Source organism: Carcharodon carcharias, chromosome 2 (genome assembly GCF_017639515.1).
Source record: "Carcharodon carcharias isolate sCarCar2 chromosome 2, sCarCar2.pri, whole genome shotgun sequence".
In the NCBI taxonomy this organism is placed as follows: domain Eukaryota; kingdom Metazoa; phylum Chordata; class Chondrichthyes; order Lamniformes; family Lamnidae; genus Carcharodon; species Carcharodon carcharias.
The window spans coordinates 98,055,001-98,070,435 of record NC_054468.1 but is presented as its reverse complement, the minus strand read 5'-3'; positions in this window follow the sequence as shown (position 1 = coordinate 98,070,435).

The following is a 15,435-nucleotide window of genomic DNA, read 5'->3' as shown; positions in this document are numbered from 1 at the left end:
ATCCTCCCTCCTCTCCCATCCTCCATCCACTACCATTCTCTATTCATTACCATCGCGCATCCACTACCATCCTCCCTCCACTACCATTTTCCCTCTACTACCAGTCTCCAACAACTACCATCCTACATCCACTATCATCCTCCCTCCACTACCCTCATCCATCTACTACCATTACCCATCCACTACCATCCTCCCTCCACTACCATCCCCCATCCAATTCCATCCCCCATCCACTACCATTCTCCCTCCACTATCAACCCCCATCCAGTACCATCCTCCCTCCACTATCATTCCCCACCCACTACCATCCTCGATCCACTACCATTCCCCATCCATTACCTTCTCCCATCCACTACCATCCTACCTCCACCACCAAACCCAACCACTAACATCCTCCATCCACTACCATTCTCCATACACTACCATCCCCCTTCCACTACCATCCTCCCTCCACTACCATCCTCCCTCTACTACCAGCCTCCAACGACTACCATCCACCCTCCACTATCATCATCCCTCCATTACCATCCTCCATCTACTGCCATTCCCCATCCACTACCATCCTCCCTCCACTACCATCCCCCATCCACTACAATCCCCCATCCACTACGGTACTCCCTCCACTGTCATCCCCATCCCGTACCATCCTCCTCCACTATCATCCCCCATCCACTACCATCCTCCCTCCACTACCATCCCCCATCCAGTACCTTCCCCCATCCACTACCATCCTCCCTCCACCACCATCCCCCATCCACTACCATCCTCCATCCACTACCATGCTCCCTCCACTACCATCCCCCATCCAATACCATCCCCTATTCACTACCATCCCCATCGAATATCCTCCTCCCTCCCCTACCATCCTCCATCAACTACCATCCTCCCTCCACTACCATCCTCCATCCACTACTATCCCCCTCCTCTGCCAACCTCCATCCACTACCACCCTCCATCCACTAGCATCCTCCATCTAATACCATCCCCCATCTACTACAATCCTCACTCCACTACTATCCTCCCTCCACTACCATCCCCTCCACTACCATCCTCCCTCCACTACCATCCTCCCTCCAATACCAGTCTCCAACCCCTACAAATCTCCCTCCACTACCATCCTTCCTCCACTACCATCCTCCCTCCACTACCAACACCCCTCCAGTACCATCCTCCGTCCACTACCACCCCCCATCCACTACCATACCCCATCCACTACAATTCTCCCTCCACTATCAACCCCCATCCACTTACTTCCTCCCTCCACTATCATCCCCCATCCACTACCATCCTCTGTCCACTACCATCCCCAATCCACTACCATCCCCCAAACACTACCATCCTCCCTCCACTACCATCCCCCATCCACTACCATCCTCCATCCACTACCATCTTCCCTCCTCTACCATCCCCCATCCACTACCATCTCCCTTCCACTACCATCCCCATCCACTACCATCGTCCCTCCAAAACCATCCCCCATCCACTACCATCCGCCATCCACTACCATCCTCCATCCACTACCATCCTCCCTCCAGTACCATCCCCTATTCGCTACCATCCTCCCTCCACTACCATTCTGCATCCACTACCATCCTCCATCCACTACCATCCCACAAACATTACCATCCTCGTTCCACTACTATCCTCCCTCCACTAGCATTGTCCATCCACTACCATCCTCCATCCACTACCATCCCCCATCCACTAACATTCTCTCTCCACTGCCATTCTCTTACAATACCATCCTCCCTCCACTAAAATCCCCCATCCACTACCATCCTCCCTCCACTACCAGCCTCCCTCCACTACCATCCCCCATCCACTACCATCCTCCCTCCACTACCATCCTCCATCCACTAGCATCCACCCTCCAATACCATCCTCCATCCACTACCATCCTCCCTCCACAGCCATCCTCCACCCACTACCCTCATCCATCCACTACAATTCCCCATCCACTACCATCCTCCATCCTCTACCATCCCCCTTCCACTACTAACCTCCCTCCACTACCATCGTCCCTCCACTACCATCCTCCCTCCAGTACCATCCCCCATCCACTTCCATACTCCCTCCACTTCAATCCTCCATCCACTGCTATCCTCCATCCACTACCATCCTCCATCCACTAACACCCTCCATGCTCAACCATCCTCCATCTTCTACCATCCCCAATCAACTACCATCCTCTTCCACTACAATCCTCCCTCCACTACTATCCTCCCTCCACTACCATCCTCCATCCACTACGTTCCTCCCTCCACTACCATCCTCCCTCCACTACCATCCACCATCCACTACTATCCTCCCTCCACTACCATCCTCCATCAATTACCACCCTTCGTCCAATGCCAAGCTCAATCTACTACCATCCCCCATCTACTACCATCCACACTCCACTACAATCCTCCCTCCACTACCATCCTCCATCCACAGCCATCCTCCCTCCACTCCCATTCTTCCTCAACTACCATCCTCTATCCACTACCATCCCCGATCCACTACCATCCTCCCTCCAATCCCATCCCCAATCCACTAACAGCCTCCTACCATTACCATCCTCCCTCCACTACCATCACCCCTCCACTACCATCCTCCATCCACTAACATCCTCCCTCCAATGCCATCCGCCCTCCACGACCATCCTCTATCCACTACCATCCTCCCTCCACTTCCATCCTCCATCCACTACCATCCCCCAACCACTACCATCCTCCCTGCACCACCATCCCCCAACCACTACCATCCTCCATCCACTACGATTCTCCATACACTACCATCCCCCTTCCACTACCATCCTCCCTCCACTACCATTCTCCCTCTACTACCAGCCTCCAACGACTACCATCCACCCTCCACTATCATCATCCCTCCACAACCATCCTCCATCTACTGCCATCACCCCTCCACTACCATCCAGCCTCCACTACCATCCCCCATCCACTCTCTTCCCCCATCCACTACCGTTCTCCCTCCCCTGTCATCCCCATCCAGTACCATCCTCCTTCCACTATCATCCCCCATCCACTACCATCCTCCCTCAACTACCATCCCCCATCCAGTACCATCCCCCAACCACTACCATCCTCCCTCCACCACCATCCCCCATCCACTACCAGCCTCCATCCACTACCATGCTCCCTCCACTACCATCCCCCATCCAATATCATTCCCCATTCACTACCATCCCCATCCAATATCCTCCTCCCTCCCCTACCATCCTCCATCAACTACCATCCTCCCTCCACTACCATCCTCCATCCACCACTATCCTCCCTCCACTACCATCCTCCATCCACTACCACCCTCCATCCACTAGCATCCTCAATCTAATACCATCCCCCATCTACTACCATCACCCCTCCAGTACCATCCTCCCTCCACTACCATCCCCCATCCACTAACATACCCCATCCACTACAATTCTCCCTCCTCTATCAACCCCCATCTACTACCTTCCTCCCTCCACTATCATTCCCCATCCACTACCATCCTCTGTCCACTACCATCCCCGATCCACTACCATCCCCCAAACACTACCATCCTCCCTCCACTACAATCCCCCATCCACTACCATCCTCCATCCACTACCATTCTCCCTCCACTACCATCCCCCATCCACTACCATCTCCCATCCACTACCATACCCATCCACTACCATCGTCCTTCCACTACCATCCCCCATCCACTACCATCCGCCATCCACTACCATCCTCCATCCACTACCATCCTCCCTCCAGTACCATCCCCTATTCGCTACCATCCTCCCTCCACTACAATTCTGCATCCACTACCATCCTCCATCCACTACCATCCCCCATCTATTACCATCCTCTTTCCACTACTATCCTCCCTCCACTAGCATTGTACATCCGATACCATCCCCGATCCACTACCATCCCCCAAACACTACCATCCTCCCTCCAGTACCATCCCCCATCCACTATCATCCTCTATCCACTACCATCCTCCCTCCACTTCCATCCTCCATCCACTACCATCCCCCATCCACTTCCATCCTCCCTCCACTACCATCCTCCCTGCACTAACATTCCCCATCCACTCCCATCCTTCCTCCACTACCATCCTCCATCCACTACCATCCACCATCCACTCCCATCCTCTTCCACTACCATCCAACCACGACTACCATCCTCCCTCCTCTCCCATCCTCCATCCACTACCATTCTCTATTCACTACCATCGCCCATCCACTACCATCCTCCCTCCACTACCATTTTTCTCTACTACCAGTCTCCAACAACTACCATCCTCCCTCCACTATCATCCTCCCTCCAATACCCTCATCCATCTACTACCATTACCCTTCCACTACCATCCTCCCTCCACTACCATCCCCCATCCAATTCCATCACCCATCCACTACCATTCTCCCTCCACTATCAACCCCCATCCAGTACCATCCTCCCTCCACTATCATTCCCCATCCACTACCGTCCTCGATCCACTACCATCCCCCATCCATTACCTTCTCCCATCCACTACCATCCTACATCCACCACCAAACCCAACCACTAACATCCCTCATCCACTACCATTCTCCATACACTACCATCCCCCTTCCACTACCATCCTCCCTCCACTACCATCCCCCATCCAATTCCATCCCCCATCCACTACCATTCTCCCTCCACTATCAACCCCCATCCAGTACCATCCTCCCTCCACTATCATTCCCCATCCACTACCGTCCTCGATCCACTACCATCCCCCATCCATTACCTTCTCCCATCCACTACCATCCTACCTCCACCACCAAACCCAACCACTAACATCCTCCATCCACTACCATTCTCCATACACTACCATCCCCCTTCCACTACCATCCTCCCTCCACTACCATCCTCCCTCTACTACCAGCCTCCAACGACTACCATCCACCCTCCACTATCATCATCCCTCCATTACCATCCTCCATCTACTGCCATTCCCCATCCACTACCATCCTCCCTCCACTACCATCCCCCATCCACTACAATCCCCCATCCACTACGGTACTCCCTCCACTGTCATCCCCATCCCGTACCATCCTCCTCCACTATCATCCCCCATCTACTACCATCCTCCATCCACTACCATCCCCCATCCAGTACCTTCCCCCATCCACTACCATCCTCCCTCCACCACCATCCCCCATCCACTACCATCCTCCATCCACTACCAATCTCCCTCCACTACCATCCCCCATCCAATACCATCCCCTATTCACTACCATCCCCATCGAATATCCTCCTCCCTCCCCTACCATCCTCCATCAACTACCATCCTCCCTCCACTACCATCCTCCATCCACTACTATCCCCCTCCTCTACCAACCTCCATCCACTACCACCCTCCATCCACTAGCATCCTCCATCTAATACCATCCCCCATCTACTACAATCCTCACTCCACTACTATCCTCCCTCCACTACCATCCCCTCCACTACCATCCTCCCTCCACTACCATCCTCCCTCCAATACCAGTCTCCAACCCCTACAAATCTCCCTCCACTACCATCCTTCCTCCACTACCATCCTCCCTCCACTACCAACACCCCTCCAGTACCATCCTCCGTCCACTACCACCGCCCATCCACTACCATACCCCATCCACTACAATTCTCCCTCCACTATCAACCCCCTTCCACTTACTTCCTCCCTCCTCTATCATCCCCCATCCACTACCATCCTCTGTCCACTACCATCCCCGATCCACTACCATCCCCCAAACACTATCATCCGCCCTCCACTACCATCCCCCATCCACTACCATCCTCCATCCACTACCATCTTCCCTCCACTACCATCCCCCAACCACTACCATCTCCCGTCCACTACCATCCCCATCCACTACCATCGTCCCTCCAAAACCATCCCCCATCCACTACCATCCGCCATCCACTACCATCCTCCATCCACTACCATCCTCCCTCCAGAACCATCCCCTATTCGCTACCATCCTCCCTCCACTACCATTCTGCATCCACTACCATCCTCCATCCACTACCATCCCCCAAACATTACCATCCTCGTTCCACTACTATCCTCCCTCCACTAGCATTGTCCATCCACTACCATCCTCCATCCACTACCATCCCCCATCCACTAACATTCTCTCTCCACTGCCATCCTCTTACACTACCATCCTCCCTCCACTAAAATCCCCCATCCACTACCATCCTCCCTCCACTACCAGCCTCCCTCCACTACCATCCCCCATCCACTACCATCCTCCCTCCACTACCATCCTCCATCCACTAGCATCCACCCTCCAATACCATCCTCCATCCACTACCATCCTCCCTCCACAGCCATCCTCCACCCACTACCCTCATCCATCCACTACCATTCCCAATCCACTACCATCCTCCATCCTCTACCATCCCCCTTCCACTACTAACCTCCCTCCACTACCATCGTCCCTCCACTACCATCCTCCCTCCAGTACCATCCCCCATCCACTACCATACTCCCTCCACTTCAATCCTCCATCCACTGCTATCCTCCATCCACTACCATCCTCCATCCACTAACACCCTCCATGCTCTACCATCCTCCATCTTCTACCATCCCCAATCAACTACCATCCTCTTCCACTACAATCCTCCCTCCACTACTATCCTCCCTCCACTACCAACCTCCATCCACTACTTTCCTCCCTCCACTACCATCCTCCCTCCACTACCATCCACCATCCACTACTATCCTCCCTCCACTACCATCCTCCATCAATTACCACCCTTCGTCCAATGCCAAGCTCAATCTACTACCATCCCCCATCTACTACCATCCACACTCCACTACCATCCTCCCTCCACTACCATCCTCCCTCCACTACCATCCTCCATCCACAGCCATCCTCCCTCCACTCCCATTCTTCCTCAACTACCATCCTCTATCCACTACCATCCCCGATCCACTACCATCCTCCCTCCAATCCCATCCCCAATCCACTAACAGCCTCCTACCATTACCATCCTCCCTCCACTACCATCACCCCTCCACTACCATCCTCCATCCACTAACATCCTCCCTCCAATGCCATCCTCCCTCCACGACCATCCTCTATCCACTACCATCCTCCCTCCACTTCCATCCTCCATCCACTACCATCCCCCATCCACTACCATCCTCCCTGCACCACCATCCCCCAACCACTACCATCCTCCATCCACTACGATTCTCCATACACTACCATCCCCCTTCCACTACCATCCTCCCTCCACTACCATTCTACCTCTACTACCAGCCTCCAACGACTACCATCCACCCTCCACTATCATCATCCCTCCACAACCATCCTCCATCTACTGCCATCACCCCTCCACTACCATCCAGCCTCCACTACCATCCCCCATCCACTCTCTTCCCCCATCCACTACCGTTCTCCCTCCCCTGTCATCCCCATCCAGTACCATCCTCCTTCCACTATCATCCCCCATCCACTACCATCCTCCCTCAACTACCATCCCCCATCCAGTACCATCCCCCAACCACTACCATCTTCCCTCCACCACCATCCCCCATCCACTACCAGCCTCCATCCACTACCATGCTCCCTCCACTACCATCCCCCATCCAATACCATCCCCCATTCACTACCATCCCCATCCAATATCCTCCTCCCTCCCCTACCATCCTCCATCAACTACCATCCTCCCTCCACTACCATCCTCCATCCACCACTATCCTCCCTCCACTACCATCCTCCATCCACTACCACCCTCCATCCACTAGCATCCTCAATCTAATACCATCCCCCATCTACTACCATCACTCCTCCAGTACCATCCTCCCTCCACTACCATCCCCCATCCACTACCATACCCCATCCACTACAATTCTCCCTCCTCTATCAACCCCCATCTACTACCTTCCTCCATCCACTATCATCCCACATCCACTACCATCCTCTGTCCACTACCATCCCTGATCCACTACCATCCCCCAAACACTACCATCCTCCCTCCACTACAATCCCCCATCCACTACCATCCTCCATCCACTACCATTCTCCCTCCACTACCATCCCCCATCCACTACCATCTCCCATCCACTACCATACCCATCCACTACCATCGTCCTTCCACTACCATCCCCCATCCACTACCATCCGCCATCCACTACCATCCTCCATCCACTACCATCCTCCCTCCAGTACCATCCCCTATTCGCTACCATCCTCCCTCCACTACAATTCTGCATCCACTACCATCCTCCATCCACTACCATCCCCCATCTATTACCATCCTCGTTCCACTACTATACTCCCTCCACTAGCATTGTACATCTGATACCATCCCCGATCCACTACCATCCCCCAAACACTACCATCCTCCCTCCAGTACCATCCCCCATCCACTATCATCCTCTATCCACTACCATCCTCCCTCCACTTCCATCCTCCATCCACTACCATCCCCCATCCACTTCCATCCTCCCTCCACTACCATCCTCCCTGCACTAACATTCCCCATCCACTTCCATCCTTCCTCCACTACCATCCTCCATCCACTACCATCCACCATCCACTCCCATCCTCTTCCAATACCATCCAACCACGACTACCATCCTCCCTCCTCTCCCATCCTCCATCCACTACCATTCTCTATTCACTACCATCGCCCATCCACTACCATCCTCCCTCCACTACCATTTTACCTCTACTACCAGTCTCCAACAACTACCATCCTCCCTCCACTATCATCCTCCCTCCAATACCCTCATCCATCTTCTACCATTACCCTTCCACTACCATCCTCCCTCCACTACCATCCCCCATCCAATTCCATCCCCCATCCACTACCATTCTCCCTCCACTATCAACCCCCATCCAGTACCATCCTCCCTCCACTATCATTCCCCATCCACTACCGTCCTCGATCCACTACCATCCCCCATCCATTACCTTCTCCCATCCACTACCATCCTACCTCCACCACCAAACCCAACCACTAACATCCTCCATCCACTACCATTCTCCATACACTACCATCCCCCTTCCACTACCATCCTCCCTCCACTACCATCCTCCCTCTACTACCAGCCGCCAACGACAACCATCCACCCTCCACTATCATCATCCCTCCATTACCATCCTCCATCTACTGCCATTCCCCATCCACTACCATCCTCCCTCCACTACCATCCCCCATCCACTACAATCCCCCATCCACTACGGTACTCCCTCCACTGTCATCCCCATCCCGTACCATCCTCCTCCACTATCATCCCCCATCCACTACCATCCTCCCTCCACTACCATCCCCCATCCAGTACCTTCCCCCATCCACTACCATCCTCCCTCCACCACCATCCCCCATCCACTACCATCCTCCATCCACTACCATGCTCCCTCCACTACCATCCCCCATCCAATACCATCCCCTATTCACTACCATCCCCATCGAATATCCTCCTCCCTCCCCTACCATCCTCCATCAACTACCATCCTCCCTCCACTACCATCCTCCATCCACTACTATCCCCCTCCTCTACCAACCTCCATCCACTACCACCCTCCATCCACTAGCATCCTCCATCTAATACCATCCCCCATCTACTACCATCCTCACTCCAAAACTATCCTCCCTCCACTACCATCCCCTCCACTACCATCCTCCCTCCACTACCATCCTCCCGCCAATACCAGTCTCCAACCCCTACACATCTCCCTCCACTACCATCCTTCCTCCACTACCATCCTCCCTCCACTACCAACACCCCTCCAGTACCATCCTCCATCCACTACCACCCCCCATCCACTACCATACCCCATCCACTACAATTCTCCCTCCACTATCAACCCCCATCCACTTACTTCCTCCCTCCACTATCATCCCCCATCCACTACCATCCTCTGTCCACTACCATCCCCGATCCACTACCATCCCCCAAACACTACCATCCTCCCTCCACTACCATCCCCCATCCACTACCATCCTCCATCCACTACCATCTTCCCTCCACTACCATCCCCCATCCACTACCATCTCCCGTCCACTACCATCCCCATCCACTACCATCGTCCCTCCAAAACCATCCCCCATCCACTACCATCCGCCATCCACTACCATCCTCCATCCACTACCATCCTCCCTCCAGTACCATCCCCTATTCGCTACTATCCTCCCTCCACTACCATTCTGCATCCACTACCATCCTCCATCCACTACCATCCCCCAAACATTACCATCCTCGTTCCACTACTATCCTCCCTCCACTAGCATTGTCCATCCACTACCATCCTCCATCCACTACCATCCCCCATCCACTAACATTCTCTCTCCACTGCCATCCTCTTACACTACCATCCTCCCTCCACTACCATCCTCCATCCACTAGCATCCACCCTCCAATACCATCCTCCATCCACTACCATCCTCCCTCCACATCCATCCTCCACCCACTACCCTCATCCATCCACTACCATTCCCGATCCACTACCATCCTCCATCCTCTACCATCCCCCTTCCACTACTAACCTCCCTCCACTACCATCGTCCCTCCACTACCATCCTCCATCTACTAGCATCCACCCTCCAATACCATCCTCCATCCACTACCATCCTCCCTCCACAGCCATCCTCCACCCACTACCCTCATCCATCCACTACCATTCCCAATCCATTACCATCCTCCATCCTCTCCCATCCCCCTTCCACTACTAACCTCCCTCCACTACCATCGTCCCTCCACTACCATCCTCCCTCCACTACCGTCCCCCATCTACTACCATCCTCCCTCCACTTCAATCCTCCATCCGCTGCTATCCTCCTTCCACTACCATCCTCCATCCACTAACACCCTCCATCCACTACCATCCTCCATCTTCTACCATCACCAATCAACTACCATCCTCTTCCACTACAATCCTCCCTCCACTACTATCCTCCCTCCACTACCATCCTCCATCCACTACGTTCCTCCCTCCACTACCATTCTCCCTCCACTACAATACCCCATCCACTACCATTCTCCCTCCACTATCATCCCCCATCCAGTTCCATCCTCCCTCCACTATCATCCTCCATCCACTACCATTCTCCTTCCACTAACTTCCCCCATCCACTACCATCCCCATGCACTACCATCCTCCCACCTCTACCATCCCCCATCCACTAACATCCTCCATCCACTTCCTCCTCCATCCATACCATCCTCCTTCCACTACCATCCCCCATCCACTACCATCCTCCCTCCACTACCATCCTCCCTCCACTCCCATTCCACATCCACGACCATCCTCCATCCACTACCATCCCCCATCCAGTACCAACCTCCCTCCACTACCAGCCTCCAACCACTACCATCCTTCCTCCACTAACATCCTCCTTCCACTACCATCCTCCCTCTCCTACCATCCACCCTCCACTACCATGCCCCCTCCACTAATATCCCCCATCCACTACCATCCACCATCCAATTACATTCTCCCTCCACTAGCATCCCCCATCCACTACCATCCTCCATCCACTTCCATCCTCCCTCCACTACCATGCTCCATCCCCTACCATCCCCCATCCACTAAAATCCTCCTTCCACTACCCTCCTCCCTCCCCTACCATTCTCCATCCACTAACATCCTCCCTCCACTACCATCCCCCATCCACTAACATCCTCCATCCACTTCCTCCTCCATCCATACCATCCTCCTTCCACTACCATCCCCCATCCACTACCATCCTCCCTCCACTACCATCCTCCCTCCACTCCCATTCCACATCCACGACCATCCTCCATCCACTACCATCCCCCATCCAGTACCAACCTCCCTCCACTACCAGCCTCCAACCACTACCATCCTTCCTCCACTAACATCCTCCTTCCACTACCATCCTCCCTCTCCTACCATCCACCCTCCACTACCATGCCCCCTCCACTAATATCCCCCATCCACTACCATCCACCATCCAATTACATTCTCCCTCCACTAGCATCCCCCATCCACTACCATCCTCCATCCACTGCCATCCTCCCTCTACTACCATCCCCCATCCACTACCATCTCCCATCCACTACCATCCCCATCCACTACCATCGTTCCTCCACTACCATCCCCCATCCACTACCATCCGCCATCCACTACCATCCTCCATCCACTACCATCCTCCCTCCAGTACCATCCCCTATTCGCTACCATCCTCCCTCCACTACAATTCTGCATCCACTACCATCCTCCATCCACTACCATCCCCTTTCTATTACCATCCTCGTTCCACTACTCTCCTCCCTCCTCTAGCATTGTACATCCACTACCATCCCCGATCCACTACCATCCCCCCAACACTACCATCCTCCCTCCAGTACCATCCCCCATCCACTACCATCCTCTATCCACTACCATCCTCCCTCCACTTCCATCCTCCATCCACTACCATCCCCCATCCACTTCCATCCTCCCTCCACTACCATCCTCCCTGCACAAACATTCCCCATCCACTCCCATCCTTCCTCCACTACCATCCTCCATCCACTACCATCCACCATCCACTCCCATCCTCTTCCACTACCATCCAACCTCGACTACCATCCTCCCTCCTCTCCCATCATCCATCCACTACCATTCTCTATCCACTACCATCACCCATCCACTACCATCCTCCCTGCACCACCGTCCCCCAACCACTACCATCCTCCATCCACTACCATTCTCCATACACTACCATCCCCCTTCCACTACCATCCTCCCTCCACTACCCTCCTCCCTCTACTACCAGCCTCCAACGACTACCATCCACCCTCCACTATCACCATCACTCCACTACCAACCTCCATCTACTGCCATCACCCTCCACTACCATCCTCCCTCCACTACCATCCCCCATCCACTACCATCCCCCATCCACTACCGTTCTCCCTCCACTGTCATCCCCATCCAGTACCATCCTCCTTCCACTATCATCCCCCATCCACTACCATCCTCCCTCCACTACCATCCCCCATCCAGTACCTTCCCCCAACCACTACCATCCTCCCTCCACCGCCATCCCCCATCCACTACCATCCTCCATCCACTACCATGCTCCCTCCACTACCATCCCCCATCCAATAACATCCCCCATTCACTACCATCCCCATCCAATAGCCTCCACCCTCCCCTACCATCCTCCATCAACTACCATCCTCCCTCCACTACCATCCTCCATCCACCACTATCCTCCCTCCACTACCATCCTCCATCCACTACCACCCTCCATCCACTAGCATCCTCAATCTAATACCATCCCCCATCTCCTACCATCACCCCTCCAGTACCATCCTCCCTCCACTACCATCCCCCATCCACTACCATACCCCATCCACTACAATTCTCCCTCCTCTATCAACCCACATCTACTACCATCACCCCTCCACTATCATCCCCCATCCACTACCATCCTCTGTCCACTACCATCCCTGATCCACTACCATCCCCCAAACACTACCATCCTCCCTCCACTACAATCCCCCATCCACTACCATCCTCCATCCACTACCATCCTCCCTCCACTACCATCCCCCATCCACAACCTTCTCCCATCCACTACCATCCCCATCCACTACCATCGTCCCTCCACTACCATCACCCCTCCATTAGCATCCTCCATCCACTAACATCCTCCCTCCAATGCCATCCTCACTCCACGACCATCCTCTATCCACTACCATCCTCCCTCCACTTCCATCCTCCATCCACTACCATCCCCCATCCACTACCACCCTCCCTGCACCACCATCCCCCAACCACTACCATCCTCCATCCACTACCATTCTCCATACACTACCAACCCCCTTCCACTACCATCCTCCCTCCACTACCATCCTCCCTCTACTACCAGCCTCTAACGACTACCATCCACCCTCCACTATCATCATCCCTCCACTACCATCCTCCATCTACTGCCATCACCCTCCACTACCATCCTCCCTCCACTACCATCCCCCATCCACTCTCTTCCCCCATCCACTACCGTTCTCCCTCCACTGTCATCCCCATCCAGTACCATCCTCCTTCCGCTATCATCCCACAACCACTACCATCCTCCCTCCACCACCATCCCCCATCCAATACCATCTTCCATCCACTACCATGCTCCCTCCACTACCATCCCCCATCCACTACCATCCCCCATCCACTACTATCCCCATCCAATATCCTCCTCCCTCCACTACCATCCTCCATCCACCACTATCCTCCCTCCACTACCATCCTCCATCCACTACCACCCTCCATCCACTAGCATCCTCAATCTAATACCATCCCCCATTTACTACCATCACCCCTCCAGTACCATTCGCCCTCCACTACCATCCCCCATCCACTACCATACCCCATCCACTACAATTCTCCCTCCTCTATCAACCCCCATCTACTACCTTCCTCCCTCCACTATCATCCCCCATCCACTACCATCCTCTGTCCACTACCATCCCCGATCCACTACCATCCCCCAAGCATTACCATCCTCCATCCACTACCATCCTCCATCCACTACCATCCTCCCTCCAGTACCATCCCCTATTCGCTACCATCCTCCCTCCACTACAATTCTTCATCCACTACCATCCTCCATCCACTACCATCCCCCATCTATTACCATCCTCGTTCCACTACTCTCCTCCCTCCTCTAGCATTGTACATCCACTACCATCCCCGATCCACTACCATCCCCCAAACACTACCATCCTCCCTCCAGTACCATCCCCCATCCACTACCATCCTCTATCCACTACCATCCTCCCTCCACTTCCATCCTCCATCCACTACCATCCCCCATCCACTTCCATCCTCCCTCCACTACCATCCTCCCTGCACTAACATTCCCCATCCACTCCCATCCTTCCTCCACTACCATCCTCCATCCACTACCATCCACCATCCACTCCCATCCTCTTCCACTACCATCCAACCTCGACTACCATCCTCCCTCCTCTCCCATCCTCCATCCACTATCACTCTCTATCCACTACCATCACCCATCCACTACCATCCTCCCTCCACTACCATCCTCCCTCTACTACCAGTCTCCAACAACTACCATCCTCCCTCCACTATCATCCTCCCTCCACTACCATCATCCATCTAATACCATTACCCTTCCACTACCATCCTCGCTCGACTACCATCCCCCATCCACTTCCATCCAACATCCACCACCATTCTCCCTCCACTATCACCCCCCATCCAGTACCATCCTCCCTCCACTATCATTCCCCATCCACTACCGACTTGATCCACTACCATCCCCCATCCAATACCTTCTCCCATCCACTACCATCCTACCTCCACCACCAAACCCAACCACTACCATCCCCCATCCACTACCATCCCCCAAACACTACCATCCTCCCTCCGCTACCATCCCCCATCCGCTACCATCCCCCATCCACTACCATCCTCTATCCACAACCATCCCCCGTCCACTTCCATCCTCCATCCACTACTATCCT